Genomic DNA, 15,110 nt, shown 5'->3' with positions numbered 1-15,110 from the left:
AGGAAGGAAGGAAGGAAGGAAGGAAGGAAGGAAGGAAGGAAGGAAGGAAGGAAGGAAGGAAGGAAGGAAGGAAGGAAGGAAGGAAGGAAGGAAGGAAGGAAGGAAGGAAGGAAGGAAGGAAGGAAGGAAGGAAGGAAGGAAGGAAGGAAGGAAGGAAGGAAGGAAGGAAGGAAGGAAGGAAGGAAGGAAGGAAGGAAGGAAGGAAGGAAGGAAGGAAGGAAGGAAGGAAGGAAGGAAGGAAGGAAGGAAGGAAGGAAGGAAGGAAGGAAGGAAGGAAGGAAGGAAGGAAGGAAGGAAGGAAGGAAGGAAGGAAGGAAGGAAGGAAGGAAGGAAGCTCCAGACAGGTGATTCCAGGACAGGATCCCAGAGACCCCAAATCCCTTCCCAGGAGCCTCTCCAGAGCTCCAGGCAGCCTGAAAACAGCTTCCCTCTCTCTTTTTCCCAAATCTCTGCCCCAGGAGGGAAGTCAGGAGTGGTGCCAGCCCCTTCCCAGCCACCCAAGCTGAGCCTGTTCTTTTCCAGGGCTGTAAATCCTGACACAGAGCATTTTTTTTCCCCCTGCTTTTTCCCATTTGGCAGCTGCTCAGGTTGTATTTGTGTTTTGGCTGCCAGCAATGCAGCATTCACAAACCTGCCCTGGATTTCTCCGCTGCAGAGCCGGGCACTGTGAATTAACTGGCACAAAAGTTTGGGATGGCTTGGGAAATGCAATTTATAACAGCCAGGATGTGCTGCTGGGCCTCTCCCACCCACGCCGTGCTTCTCCTGCCTCAGCTCGTCCCCCAGGGTGGATTTAACACACATTTCCCTTTGCTTCCCACCCTCCCAGCTCAGTTTTCCCCCTGTGGCATCTCCAGCAGTGATTCCCCACAGGTCCTCTCCCAGTTTTGGGGTTTTCCTGGGAGAATTTGAGACTTTGCTTCACGTGGGGCCACTTCAGTGGGGTGCTGATGGATCCTCGGTGATTCCATGCTGGGAAGGGCTGGGAGAGGCTGCCCCATCCATCCCTGGTGCTCCCCACGCCTGGAATTCCCCTGGGGAGGGCCCCTGGGTGCCATCTGCCAGCAGCCAGGGTGTGATGACAGCCAGGGCAGGCGTGCTGGGAGCTGCCACAGCTCTTCCCAAGGGATTCTCCCGTGACAGGAATGCTCTGATCCACTCAGAGTGGCAGAAATCCGGATTTGGATTGGCTTTGGAGACAATCCCACCTGCCCCAGAGAGCCTGGGCTGGGGTGGGCATCACTCCTGCAGCCATGGGAAGATCCCAGAGGGATTCAACACCCATGGAAATATTCCAGAGGGATCCAGCACCCATGGAAGGATCCCAGAGGGATCCAGCACCCAGAAAGGACCGAGGAGCACAGCAGGACCAGGGGTCTCCTGCTGCAGTAAGGTAGAAAAATCATAAAGGAAAATGCTAAAGTCAGGCCTGCTCTGGCTGGCCTGGCATTTCTTCCAAGCCAGGCTGGCACTTTGCAAGTTCCCATGTAAAGCAGTCCTGGTGTGAGCAGCTCATTAACATAACAATCTATTCCTGGGTGAAAAAATAACTCGCACCTGTATAAAGTGTTTAGATAGAAATGTTAGGTAGAAAAATGAAAGTTGTCTCTCACAAACAGCTTTTCCTGCATGCACACACTGAGGGTTTGAGTGACCAATCAATGCAGAATAACAACTTGTTATTAATAATTGTTATTAACAACAACTTGTTAATAATAAATAATTGGCAAGAAAGCTCCTGACCAATTGAGTCCCACGCGAGGCGTGTAAAACCTTGTATAAGGTTTTATTTATATTGTATAAAAATTTATTGATATTGTATAAAAATTAGTTCTGTGGATAAAAAAGGGAAATTTTCCACCATGGAGACCATGGAGTCTGTGGGATTTATCCCCATAATGTCCCTGCACCACCCTGGCTGTCCCAGATCCTGATCCCACATCCTCCCTGCTGAGCTGAGCCTGGGGTTAAACTCACTCACTCTTGCAGTGATCCAGCCCCGTGCTGCCCAAAGTGGCTGATAAAGAGATTTCCTACCCAGAGCTGTGGGCAATTCACCCTCACAGAGCCTGGTGACCCCAGGGCAGAGGATTTTCCAGAGCCAGGGCTGGATCCAACCGTGCCACGTGGAGTTTGTGGCCAAGTCCTGCCTGGCATTTTGATTAAAGATTAAACCCCTGCTTTGGCATTTTGGGGTTTAATTGCTCCAGGAGAGAAATTAGCAGCATAATTAAACTTAACAGATAGAAAATGTTGCTCAGATCAAAGAAAAACAACTGAAATTTTGGGGGTGAAGTGTTCCTGAGCTCCCAGACTCCCAGGACAAAGAGAACATCAATAATCCCAGAGGAGCTGGCACCGAGCAGGAGCCTCAGAAGGAAAATTGGCACCTCTTGTTCCCTAATCAGAGCTGATGGGGACTCTAGAGCAGGATTTTGGTGCATTCACCTGCAGGACAGAGACCCAGCCAGATCCTCTCTGAGTCACAGGCACGGGCTGAGGTGGCCAAAATGAGGCAGAGAGGGAATTTCGGGGCCAGGGTGGTGCTCAGTGACATCCTTGGCTTCCCAAGGGACCCGAGGCCTCAGCATCTCCAGCAAATCCAGTTTTTAAATCCTCTCTGAACCTCCAGCTCCCTCTCTCCCCTCTAGGGTTTGACTGTTCCAGCTCCCCCTGCACATCCGTGACCCTGCTGGTGGGAAAATGAAGATTTGGATTTAATTCTGCCCCCATCACTCAGCAGCAGCCCCAGCCCAACGCCACCGTTTCCTTCCCCTCATTTCCCTCGGCTTAATTGACATTCTGGCTCGTTAGGTTTTAGTGCACATCTTCCAGAGCTTGTTTAAAATTCACCGACACTTCCCCGCTCCAAAGGATTTAAGAGCCGGAGGAAGGAAAAAAAAAAAATCCAAAGGGTTTGTGGAATTCTGCACAGCCCCGGAGGCAAAGGACGGAGCGGCTCCGCAGTGCAGGGATGGAGTAAATCAGGGGCTGACGCAGCGATCCCAGCGATCCCTCCCTTCCCGAGGCGGCTCCGCGGCTCCTCTGCATGGAGAAACCCCCTCCGGCAGCGGGGAAATTCCTGCCTCCATTCCCCAAAGTGGGAGAGTGGCAGCAGATCCCTGTCCTGGCTGGAGGGAGCATCCCTTCCCTTCCCTTCCCTTCCCTTCCCTTCCCTTCCCTTCCCTTCCCTTCCCTTCCCTTCCCTTCCCTTCCCTTCCCTTCCCTTCCCTTCCCTTCCCTTCCCTTCCTTCCCTTCCCTTCCCTTCCCTTCCCTTCCCTTCCCTTCCCTTCCCTTCCCTTCCCTTCCCTTCCCTTCCCTTCCCTTCCCTTCCCTTCCCTTCCCTTCCCTTCCCTTCCCTTCCCTTCCCTTCCCTTCCCTTCCCTTCCCTTCCCTTCCCTTCCCTTCCCTTCCCTTCCCTTCCCTTCCCTTCCCTTCCCTTCCCTTCCCTTCCCTTCCCTTCCCTTCCCTTCCCTTCCCTTCCCTTCCCTTCCCTTCCCTTCCCTTCCCTTCCCTTCCCTTCCCTTCCCTTCCCTTCCCTTCCCTTCCCTTCCCTTCCCTTCCCTTCCCTTCCCTTCCCTTCCCTTCCCTTCCCTTCCCTTCCCTTCCCTTCCCTTTTTATCCTTCCCGATCCACCAAGGAAATCAATTCCCTTCCCAGGGGATTCTCTCCAGGATTTGGGGCAGGATTTGGGATCAGCAGGGTTTGTCCCTGGCTCGCTGTGAATTTTCCTTTCTTTTTTCCCCAATTCCCACTGAACCCAAACCCACGCTCCAGGACAAGCTGTGAATACTCCAGAACCAAGGAAGACAAGACAAGGAGCAAGAGGGGAAAGCAAATCGAGTTCTTCTGCTGCCTGATACTTCTTTTTCATCCTTTCTTCTTTTTTCCTTCCCTTTTTTATTTTACCTTCCCTTTCTTCTTCTACTTTCCCTTCTCTCTCCCTTTACACCCCCGCCTTTTTCTTCCCTTTGTTCTTTTCCATGGAACCGTTAAGGTTGGAAAAAGCCTCTGTAAGATCATAGGATTCAAATTTGCTTCTCCTTCTTCTTATTATTCCCTTTCTTCTCCCCCCCTTCTTCTTTTTTTCCCTTTCTTCCTTTTCCCCTTTCTTTTTTTTTTTTTCTTTGCTGTCTTCTTTTTTTCCCATTTATTATCTCCTTTCCAGCCTGTCTTTCCCTTTTTTAGTCCAGCTGCCTCCCAACAACCCAGGAACCTCTCACCCCACAGAGCCAAGCACCGGAGGCTCCAAGAGAGAGGGTGGAAAGGGAAATTTAAAGGATGCTAAAAGCCCCAAGGACAATCACGGATTGTGCATCCTCTCCCCCAAGGCTGAGGCATTTCTCCCTCCTCTTCCTGCTTTTTTCCACTCCAAAAGAAAAGAAAAATAAGCAGGGAACGAACCGAATGGAGAGCGGCCTCTCAAAGGGTTTGGGTTTTTTACTCCCGAAAATGATCCGCTAATGGCATTGCGGAGGCACCGGGAGAATCTAAAGGCACAAAAACTCTGGCCAGAGGCAGATTTGATGGGATGCGTTTGTCAGCAGCTCCCCCGCCGTGCCCACAGCCCACCCTGCGCTGGAATTGCTCCGGGAATCAGGGATCGGGATGCAGCTGCTCCCCCCGGAATCCTCTGGACACGAGGTTGGGTTCCTGTGCTGTTCCCCATCCCAAAATCCACACAGCCCTCATGGGATTTCCAGAAAGTCCAAAAGGATGCCAAGGTCCAGCCTTTCCCAAACGCAGCCCCTGGGAACCAAACCAGCTCCAAAAACCAGATTGAATGCCAGGAAACCAAGAGGGAAAAAAGGAATCCAAGAACCCCAGAACGATTTGGGTTGGAAAGGACCTCAAAGCTCATCCCACCCCACGGGCAGGAGCAGCTCTGGCTGTCCCAGGCTGCTCCAAGCCCTGAGCTTTATTTTAAGCTCAGCTCAGGATCCCTCCTCTCCCCCAGGAGAGAAGCAGACAGGGACCCAAAGCCTCCCCAGAGGGATCCCAAAGGATTCTGCCTCTGGAATTTCTTTGTTGGACACAACAAAGGCAGATCTGCCCAAGCCTCTCCTCTCTGCTGTGGAAGAGCTGAGACACAAAACAGGGAGGAAGGATTGAATGGAAAACAGGGGGAGCTGGGCACTGCTCAGGGACAATTAATTATTGTAAAAGCTGCAGAGACAAATTCATCAAAGCCCCGCTGAGGAGACAGCTGTAATCAGGCTTAAAAAGATTGATTTTGAAAAATAGAATACACAGGACAAAATAGTTGCTAATTCAAAAGGAGCAAAAGGAATGAGAGCAAGAGGTGCTTGGAAGAAATCTGTGGTTCCTGCCCAGCTCTGGAGCCAACGGGTGCTGGAAATGCTGCTGATAATGCAGAGAAATTTGGGTTATTTAATACAGGAGATAAAGACTGAGATGATGCCTTTGTGCCAAAAGCCTGATGAGATGTTTTGTATTGCAAAACAAACCAAAGCAAACCAATAAATGGAGATTATTAATGCTAAACTTGTCAAAAACCAGCAGGATCTGGAGCAATTGAATTGAAGAGGTTTGAAAGCGCTGGCCAAGGAGTTATTTCTAGATATTATTTACAATTTTTTTTTCCTGCTTTTTAAGGTCTTTTTAAAAGCCCACTTTGAATTCCAGTGGGGTTATTTATTTCCTTGTGGATTCAAACAATCCAAGCTGTTGGGCTGACACTGAAGCCAGGCAAAACCAAGGCAAGATCTGAAACAGGACTCCCTTAATGAATCTGTGGGATCTAATTAGTGCCAATCAGGACACATTTTGGACAAGCAGATTTCATTATCCCAGCTTTCCCTGAGATTCCCAAACGGATTTGGTTTGACTGTGAGTGATATTTGGATGGAGAAGCTGGAACAGCCTAAAAACGAGTAGGAAAAGCTGGGAAAGCTCCAGGCAGCTGCTTCCCAAAGGCCAGGGAAGGGAACAGCACCCTGGAATTACGGCTCCTGGAATAATGAGAGCAGATTTTGGGTAGCACCAAAGCTCAGGGTGAAAAATTCCTGAACACAGAGAGTTTGGGAAGGGGGAAACACCTGGGGAATCAGAGCTGCAGGTTCCTTCTCCTTGCACCCCATCTGCATGGACACACACGTCCAGGTTGGATATTGATCACCCCTGTGGCTCCAGTCCAGGCTCCATCCCCGGCTCTGCCTGCTCGTGGTGATTTTCCAGCCTGGGTTTGTGCTCTGGCTCTTATTCCTCTCCTGGGAAATCAGCAGCGAGCTCTGCAACAGGCAGCCAGGAAAGATTCCTGCCCATCAGCTCCATCGTCCATGGAACGTGGATTCCAACACCTCAGGGACACATCTCCTTCCCAGCACGTTCCCAAAGCACAGCCAGCCTCTGGCAGAGCCCGCTGCTCCCATCCCACCTCCCTGGAGTTCTGCACTCAGGCCCTGCTGGCTCCTCTCCAGGCTGTGGCCACCCGTGTCCCCCCCCAGGAAGGAGCAGGAGCACAAAGGATGGATCACAGCAGGTCTGGTGCTCAGGGACACGGAGCCAGGGTGTGACGAGGTTGGCTGGAGCCTCCAGAGGTGACTCAGCCCTCGGGAGGACACCCAAGGATGCACATCCAGCTGCAGTGACCCGTGGGTCCCAGCTCTTCCCAAAAGCACGGATCAGTGGCAGCGGCTTTGCTGCTCCCAGAGCAGCACAGCCTGAGCTCTCCTGAGCTTCCCAAGCTGGATAAACGAGTGGAGGGGACACACAGGAGGGAATTCCCAGCCAGCAGCGGCCATGCAGAGGGCTCCCAGCAGGATTTCTCCTGGAGAATGCAGGGATGAGCTCTGATCCCCTCGGAGGAGGTTAATTCCTGTGATCAGAGCTGGCCAGGGGGGAGAACATTACACCAGATACCAGCAATTATCCCATAAATCCAAACATCAGAATGGCTGCAATTAATAGGATCCCACACTGGCACTAATTATCAGTCGGTGGGAGGGGAGGAGGGAGCTTGGGACCCGCAGGAGCAGCAGATCCCAGCACCAGCTGGGAATATTACTGGAAACCCCAACATGCCAAAACAGAAGCATCAGGAGTGACTGGGAGTTCCAGGGGTTCTCCTGCCTCCCAGAGCCCCCAGCGTGTCCAGAGCCTTCCACAAAGCTCCTTAAAATTCCAGGAACCCAAACCCTCTCCTGGCAGCCCTGTGGCACATTCCCAGCCCTTGGATGTGCTGCTCCATGGCCCTGCTGTCACCAAGGATTTCATCCAGGGGAGGAGCTGATCCCATCCCCATCCTCACCCTCCCTGCCTCAGGGGCTGCACATCCCCCAGGAGCACCCCAAGGGTGCCAGGAGGATCCCAGGGAATGCAGAGAGCACCGTGCCTGCTCCAGGCCTTGTTTTGGGAATGTGAAAGCACAGGGACACCAAGCACAGCCCAATAAACCCACCCAACCTCTTTGCCTTCGTGTCCCATCCCATCCCATGATCCCAGAGCCACCTCCCCTCATGCCAACAGGTCTGAGCTGCTTCCTCCCAACTTTCAGCTCTATCCAAGAGGGATTTTTCCCTTTGCAGAGAGCTGACAGCCACTTTGCTCCTTGAGTAACCTGTTGGTCCCTTCTCCCAGCACGCAGATCTGGCTGCGGAGGGGATGTCAGCAGGAATTAAATCAAGTGTCAGGAGAAAATTCCAGGGGGGAAGCCACTTTCCCGATTCATATTGCCAAGCAATTATCCCCGTGACAGCCTGGACAGCATTGCTTCATCACAGCTGGGAGCTGGGAGAGGGAACTGTGGGGATCAGCTCATCCCGAGCTCCTTCCCAAACCCACTGGGGTGATCAGCAGCACACCCTGCATCTGTCAGCCCCCAGGGACACCCGGTGTGTGCCAGAGCTGAAGGATTCCCAAGGAAAAGCAGCTCTGCCAGGGAAAAGATGGAGATTCCTGTTTTCTGCCTCCAGCAGGAGCCGAGCTCAGCCATCCCTCCTGGGATCCTGTCACTGGGAACAGCTGAGGTGCTCCGGGCAGGAGATGGACAGGCAAGGTCAGGATTCCATCGGAACACAGAGGGATTCCATGGGGAACACAAAGGGACTCGTGTGGCTCCATCAGGAGCACAAAGGGACTCGGTGCCTCCACGGGGTGATGGGGACAGCCCCGGGTGACAGCTGCCCCCGCAGTGACACCGGCGGTGTCACCGAGGCAGCACTAACGGGCCCAGCGAGGCTCAGTGGGTTTTGTTCAGGCACAGAATTCATCCCTGGTGTCTCATCAGCCATCCCGGGAGCCCAGGCAGCCTCCAGGGTGGGGTCACAGAATTCACAGAATCACAGAGAATTCACAGAATCGCTGGGTTGGAAGAGACCTTCCAGATCATCGAGTCCAGCCCAGCCCCAACAGCTCAGCTGAACCCTGGCCCCCAGTGCCACATCCAGGCTTTGTTAAACACCCCCAGGGATGGGGACTGCACCACCTCCCCGGGCAGCCATTCCAGAACTTTATCACTCTTTTCATAAAAAAGCTTTTTCCTAATATCCAGCCTGTATTTCCAGCTTGAGACCTGGAGACAGAGCCCAGCCCCACCTGGGCACAGCCACCTTTCAGGAGCTGCAGAGAGTGATAAGGTCACCCCTGATTTTGCCACCATTCCCCAAACTTTTGGCCATCCAGAGGAGCTCCCATCACCACAACTGTTGCAGTAAGGTAGAAAAATCATAAAGGCTTCATAAAATCAAGCCTGCTCTCCTAAAATCAGTGGTTGGCCTTGTCAAGCTGGCACTTTGCAAGTTCCCATGTAAAGCAGTCCTGGTGTGAGCAGCTCATTAACATAACAATCTATTCCCGGGTAAAAAAACCAACTTGCACCTGTATAAAGTGTTTAGATAGAAATGTTAGACAGAAAAATGAAAACTGTCTCTCACAAACAGCTTTTCCTGCATGTACACACTGAGGGTTTGAGCGACCAATCACTACAGGGTAACAACTTGATATTAACCAATAAAGTAATTAGCAAGAAAGCTGCTAATTGGAGGTGTGTAAAACTGCATGAAAAGGAGTTCTGTGGATAAAGAAGGGGCTTTTTCCACCGTGGGGAAAATGGAGCCCGTGTCAGTCATCCCCACAGAGGCAGCCCCGGGTGTGCTCCCACACCCCAAACACTCCCACCCCTTCCAAGGGGTCGGATCCTCAGCAGGGCAGGATCCCCCGGGCAGGGCTGGTGATGCCACACGACACAGCATCCAAAGGGATGGAAATCAACTCTCCTCCCTGCCCATGCCCGATGAATTCCCCCCGGGATGCAGGGATGGAGGGATTTAGGGAAGCAGGGGAGCAGGGATGCTGGGATGCAGGGATGCAGGGAAGGAGGGATGCAGGGATGCAGGGATTCAGGAATGCAGGGTTGCAGGGATTCAGGGATGCAGGAATGCAGGGGAGCAGGGATGCAGGGATATGGGGAAGCAGAGATGCAGGGAAGCAGGGATTCAGGGATGCAGGGACACAGGGAAGCAGGGAAGCAGGGATGCAGGAATGCAGGGTTGCAGGGATTCAGGGATGCAGGAATGCAGGGGAGCAGGATGCAGGGAATAGGGAAGCAGGGATGTAGGGATGTAGGGATGCAGGGATGCAGGGAAGCAGGGATTCAGGGATGCAGGACACAGGGATGCAGGGAAGCAGGGATGCAGGGAAGCAGAGATGCAGGGATGCAGGGCTGGCACGTGTGCAGCCACACCCCCGCGTGTGCTCCCGGCAGCAGCGCACCCTTTCTGTTCCAAAAAAAACCAAAAACCCAACAAAAAAGCGTTTTTAAAACCTCTCAGAATTTAGCAACCATCGCCATGGAGACCAATCACCGAAATCCCTGCGTTGCCATGGCAACGCCTTTCCCCATCCTGCCTGTTATCCTGGAGCTGCCACACCATTTATCGGCAGCGAGGGCGAGAGGATCTGAGAGCAACCTTCCCTAAGTGCACGGAAGCAGAAAAATCCTCCGCCAGGAAATCACTATTAATAGAGATAAAACAGCTCCAGCAGGGATCAGCCCGGCCTGAAGAGCTCTGGGAGTGTGCAGAGCTGCTAAATCCCAGGAAAAGGCCGGGAGAAACACAACCTCCAGCCACGGAAGGCAGGCAGGGCACACAGAGATGGAGGGCACGAGCTCACTGCAGTTTTTGCACATTTAAAGCACAACTGATTAACACCAAGGCCTGTAAGAGCGAGGTTTGGTTGCAAAGGAATGGGATCCTGGCTTTGGGATGGTTTGGGAAAGGCTGCCGGAGCTCCCCTGGAGTCTGTGGGTGATGCTTGGGGTTGGTAACACCAGAGCTCAAAATAATCTCCTTTGTTCCAAAACTGGAGCTTCCAGGGGGTGGATTTGTCAATCCAGCACCTGGATGTCTCGCTCAGGTTCTTATGGTGCCCAGTGGGTTAAAGAGAGAGGGTTGAGATGGGATACTGGGAACATCCCTCCCTGTGAGGGATGGTGAGAAACCCCCTGGGCTCAGGATCCCAGGGAAGCTGTGGCTGCCCCTGGATCCCTGGAAGTGTCCAAGGCCAGGCTGGACAGGGCTTGGAGCCACCTGGGATGGTGGAAGTGGCAGGATTGGAACAGGATGAGCTGTAAGGTCCCTTCCCAAGCCAAACCAGCCTGGAATTCTCTCTGAAGTATCATCCCTGCCATGGAAGCCACCACTCAAGGCCCTTTGATGGACTCAGCTGAATTCCAGGAGTTCTCCAGCCTGACATTCCTGGGTGGATCCTGGCCTGGGAAATCCAAAGACAGCAGGGATTCCTGCAGCCACTGCTGATTTGGACAGTTATGAGCTGCTGGCGATCAATAAGGTTAACTTCCAGCAGATCCTCGTGGGAGAATCCTTAGGGATTGGTTCCAGGCAGTGTTTAGTCCAAGCTCTTTACCAGGGGCAGCAGCAGAGCAGGGAAGGCTGAGGGCAGGACACTGGGAATGGCAGAGATCCAGCAGGGATGCTCCAAGTGCTGCCTTCCCTCAGCTCAGCAGCCCTGAGGGGTGGGAATCAAGGTGCAATATCCCAAATTTGTGATGGGCAGGAGCTTGAAGGAGCACATCCCACACCCAACCCCACCAGCCACTCCAGCAATACAAAATATCAAATGCACAAAAATCACTGGGATCAAGGAGTTTGGGAAGCCACCACTCTTCTGTATTTCTCTCTCCTGGATTTTATGCAGCACTTTCTATCCCTCAGCTGTCATCCACAGCAGGAAATATCCATGGGACTGCCATCAAATTAAGAATTCCAGCCAGGAAAACAATCTAAACTCCAGCTCAGACATAACACTGTCAATAAAGAGAGCAGAAGGAATCACAGCACTTCCCAGCCTGATTTCCAGCACAAGAGAGACGAGGGAGTTCCTCCCCCTCCCATTCCCAATGACACAGATAAGGAGACTCAGAAAAGCACCAAAAATCCAAAGATTGTTCCTCCATCAGGAGCAAACCTGCACAGAGGCAGGAAAAGCAGGGAACTGTCAAGATGAGATGTGCTAAAAATGTCACAGCCCTGCCAACACTTGAGGCATTCCTTGGGAGAGCTGGGATGTTTCAAATCACAGGTTTTGATCTTGGAATTGTTCTGCTGCCTGGCTCCGTGGGGAAAACAGGAAGGGAGCAGCATATTAAGGATCCTTTGAAGGTATCCTTCCCAAGATTTACCAAAGAGAAAAAACAGAGACACAGCTGAGCCTCAGGGCCCTGTTCAAGGCAAAGGAAGATTTCCAGGAGTTGAGGCACAAGAGCCACGTGCTGGGTGAGCTCCAGGGTGATCCTGAGAAAAAGTGAGCATGGGAAGGCTCCAAAGGCACCATGAAACAGGAATTGCCACTCTGCAAACAGAACTTGGTTTGCACCAGCTCTGCAAGAGAGTTGGGCTGGAAAAAGAATTCCTTAGGTCACAGCAAAGATGTGGATTGAAGGACACCTTCCCTTTCCTGCCCCAACTGGGAGAGAAGCTGCATGACTCAGAATTCCCCCACCCAAAGTGAGCAAGAATTCATCCTGGAGAAAAGTCAGCCGAAGTTTCAAGGGTTTGGGGAGATAAGAAACTCGTCCTTGAGCAGTATCTGATCACCTCAGTTTGTACAAACACCGAGAACGCCGGGAGAATAAATGGATTTATACTCACCTACGTGGGAGACACAGAGAGCTGGGAGCAGCAGGAGGGGCTGGAAGTGTCACCACAAGCAGGAGGGGCTGGAAGTGTCACCACAAGCAGGAGGGGCTGGAAGTGTCACCACAAGCAGGAGTCAAAGCCAGGAGACACCAAGTGTCACCCCAGCACCATCACTTTCAATCTTCGTCAAAGTTCTCAGATTGGAACAGACCCTCCCTCCTCTCCTTCCCTTTTTCCCTCCCTCCCCAGCCCTGGCAGGGATTATAAAAACTCCCAGAGATGGATGCAAACTGCTGGATGTGTTCATAAAAACAAATCAATCAATCTTCCCCTGTGGGATAATCTCCTTAGAGCCAGGCTGCTGCTCCCAGAGCTCCTGCCTCCTTTGGATCCAGGGCTCTGCCTCCTTCCTGCCTTTCCACTGGATTATCCCTGGGATGTGCCTTTGCCACGAGATTAAAGCTTGTTTTACTCCAGCTTCTGCTGCTGTTCTACCAGCACTGCTCAGGCTGAGCTGATTTATTCCCTGGAAAGTTTCAGTTCTGTTTTTAATGCGGGATCAGGGGAGAGGCAACACTCAGTGGGATCTCCCTGGAATTCAAACCCCTTCCTGCAGGCTGATTTCTGGGACCAACAACAGCAAGGACATCCCTAGTGGGAGCATTCCCAATGGATTTGAGAAGTAAAAACCAGGAAAACCAGTCCTGATGGAGGTAAGATATGGAAAACCTCAGGGCAGGCATTTGCTCCTCTGCTCTGGCCCTGGGGAAGGGACACTTGGGAAGTGTCTGGCTCCAGGTGTGAGGGACCAGGAATGCTGAGAGCTCTGAAGTGTGGCAGGAGCAGCTGGCAGAGGAGCCTGGGACAGAATCCAGCTCCTGCTGCCAGCACTGACCCTCCTTGGGGTCCCTGCCTGGCACGAGAAGAGCTCAGAAACAGCAGAGCCCCAAAAACAAACAGAGCAAGAGGTGGAAGGAAGGAGCAGCAGGAGAGGGAGCAATGGCTGGGCTGAGTGGGATGTGGAAGAGAGAAAGAACAGGACCTTCCTTCCTTCCTTCCTTCCTTCCTTCCTTCCTTCCTTCCTTCCTTCCTTCCTTCCTTCCTTCCTTCCTTCCTTCCTTCCTTCCTTCCTTCCTTCCTTCCTTCCTTCCTTCCTTCCTTCCTTCCTTCCTTCCTTCCTTCCTTCCTTCCTTCCTTCCTTCCTTCCTTCCTTCCTTCCTTCCTTCCTTCCTTCCTTCCTTCCTTCCTTCCTTCCTTCCTTCCTTCCTTCCTTCCTTCCTTCCCTTTTCCTTCCCTTTTCCTTCCCTTTCCTTCCCTTTTCCTTCCCTTTTCCTTCCCTTTTCCTTCCCTTTTCCTTCCCTTTTCCTTCCCTTTTCCTTCCCTTTTCCTTCCCTTTTCCTTCCCTTTTCCTTCCCTTTTCTTCCTTTTCCTTCCCTTTTCCTTCCCTTTTCCTTCCCTTTTCCTTCCCTTTTCCTTCCCTTTCCTTCCCTTTTCCTTCCCTTTTCCTTCCCTTTTCCTTCCCTTTTCCTTCCCTTTTCCTTCCCTTTTCCTTCCTTTTCCTTCCCTTTTCCTTCCCTTTTCCTTCCCTTTTCCTTCCCTTTTCCTTCCCTTTTCCTTCCCTTTTCCTTCCCTTTTCCTTCCCTTTTCCTTCCCTTTTCCTTCCCTTTTCCTTCCCTTTTCCTTCCCTTTTCCTTCCCTTTTCCTTCCTTTTCCTTCCCTTTCTTCCCTTTTCCTTCCTTTTCCTTCCCTTTTCCTTCCCTTTTCCTTCCCTTTTCCTTCCCTTTTCCTTCCCTGTTTTCTCCCAGTGTTTGTGCATTCAGGAATATTTCCTTTTTCCTGTTTTCCCCCAGTGTTTGTGCATTCAGGAATATTTCCATTTTCTCCCGGTGTTCAGCAATATCAAAGCCCAGGTTATGTTTTTCCCTTTAAGCAGCACTGAGATGACTCCAGTGAAGATCAAAGCCAGCTCTGGCATCTCTCAAACTCCTCTCCCTCCCTCCGAGGAGATGCAGGTGTTGGGGAGAATATTCACGGAGGGATCCTCCAGGATTAACCCTTCTGGGGCTGGGGAATTGCAGAGGCTCCAGTTTGCTCTGTGAGGAGCCACTTGTCCTTGCTGGAGCATCCCAGCAGGATGTTGGGATGAGCAATATCTGAGTTTATTCCCAAAACGGGGCACTCTGGCAGCTGTAAATATCCCGACCCAGCCCTTCCCCAGCTCCCAGATTAAATCCTTGTGCTGCAGGCCCAGCAACCTTTCCATTCTCCTGCGGGAATTTCAGCTGCTGCTGCTTTAATTCCTGGGAGCAGCGGCCTGAGCAGGGATCAATATCCTGCGGATTTGCTGGGAGACAAAACAAGCTGGAACACAGCCCTTGCAATGAGATGGTTGCTGCTGGGGTGCTGAGGGGGGTCCCAAATCCAGCTCCTGGAGCTTATCCCTGCCCTGGCCCTTCCTGGCCAGGCTGGGATGGATCATCCCGTGCTGGGAACCCTCCAGAGCCAAACCCCAGTGGGGCAGGGCTGGACAGGAGCTGGTGGCAGCATCGACCCTGAGCCTGTCCAACACCTCCTGAGCTGGGCAGGGCTCTCCTGGCTCATTCCCTGTGGGAACAGCGTGTGCTGCTGCCAGCTCCTGATCCAACGGGGATTTTTCCCCCCCTCCATGAGGAAGGGACGTTTTCATGGAATTCCAGAAGAGTTTGGGTTGGAAGGACCATAAAGCTCATCCCATCCCGCCATGGGCAGGGACACCTCCCACTATCCCAGGGTACACTTTTTTCATGGTTTTTTTAAAAATCCCCAGCGTGCTCCAGCCTGGATTTGGACACTTCCAGGGATGGAGCAGCTTCTCTGGGAAAGCAGGGGCAGAGCAGAATGCCCGGGGTGTGGGGGAAAGGAACCCTCTAAAAATCACAGAGAAGAGAAACAACAACAAATTCGGGACCCCAAATCCCTCGTGTGCTGCTGGGGAGCGTCTGGGTGGGATA

This window comes from Passer domesticus, chromosome 17, assembly GCF_036417665.1.
Source record: "Passer domesticus isolate bPasDom1 chromosome 17, bPasDom1.hap1, whole genome shotgun sequence".
NCBI classification, from domain to species: Eukaryota; Metazoa; Chordata; class Aves; order Passeriformes; family Passeridae; genus Passer; species Passer domesticus.
The sequence above is the reverse complement of the archived record's forward strand: the minus strand, read 5'-3'. Positions refer to the sequence as shown.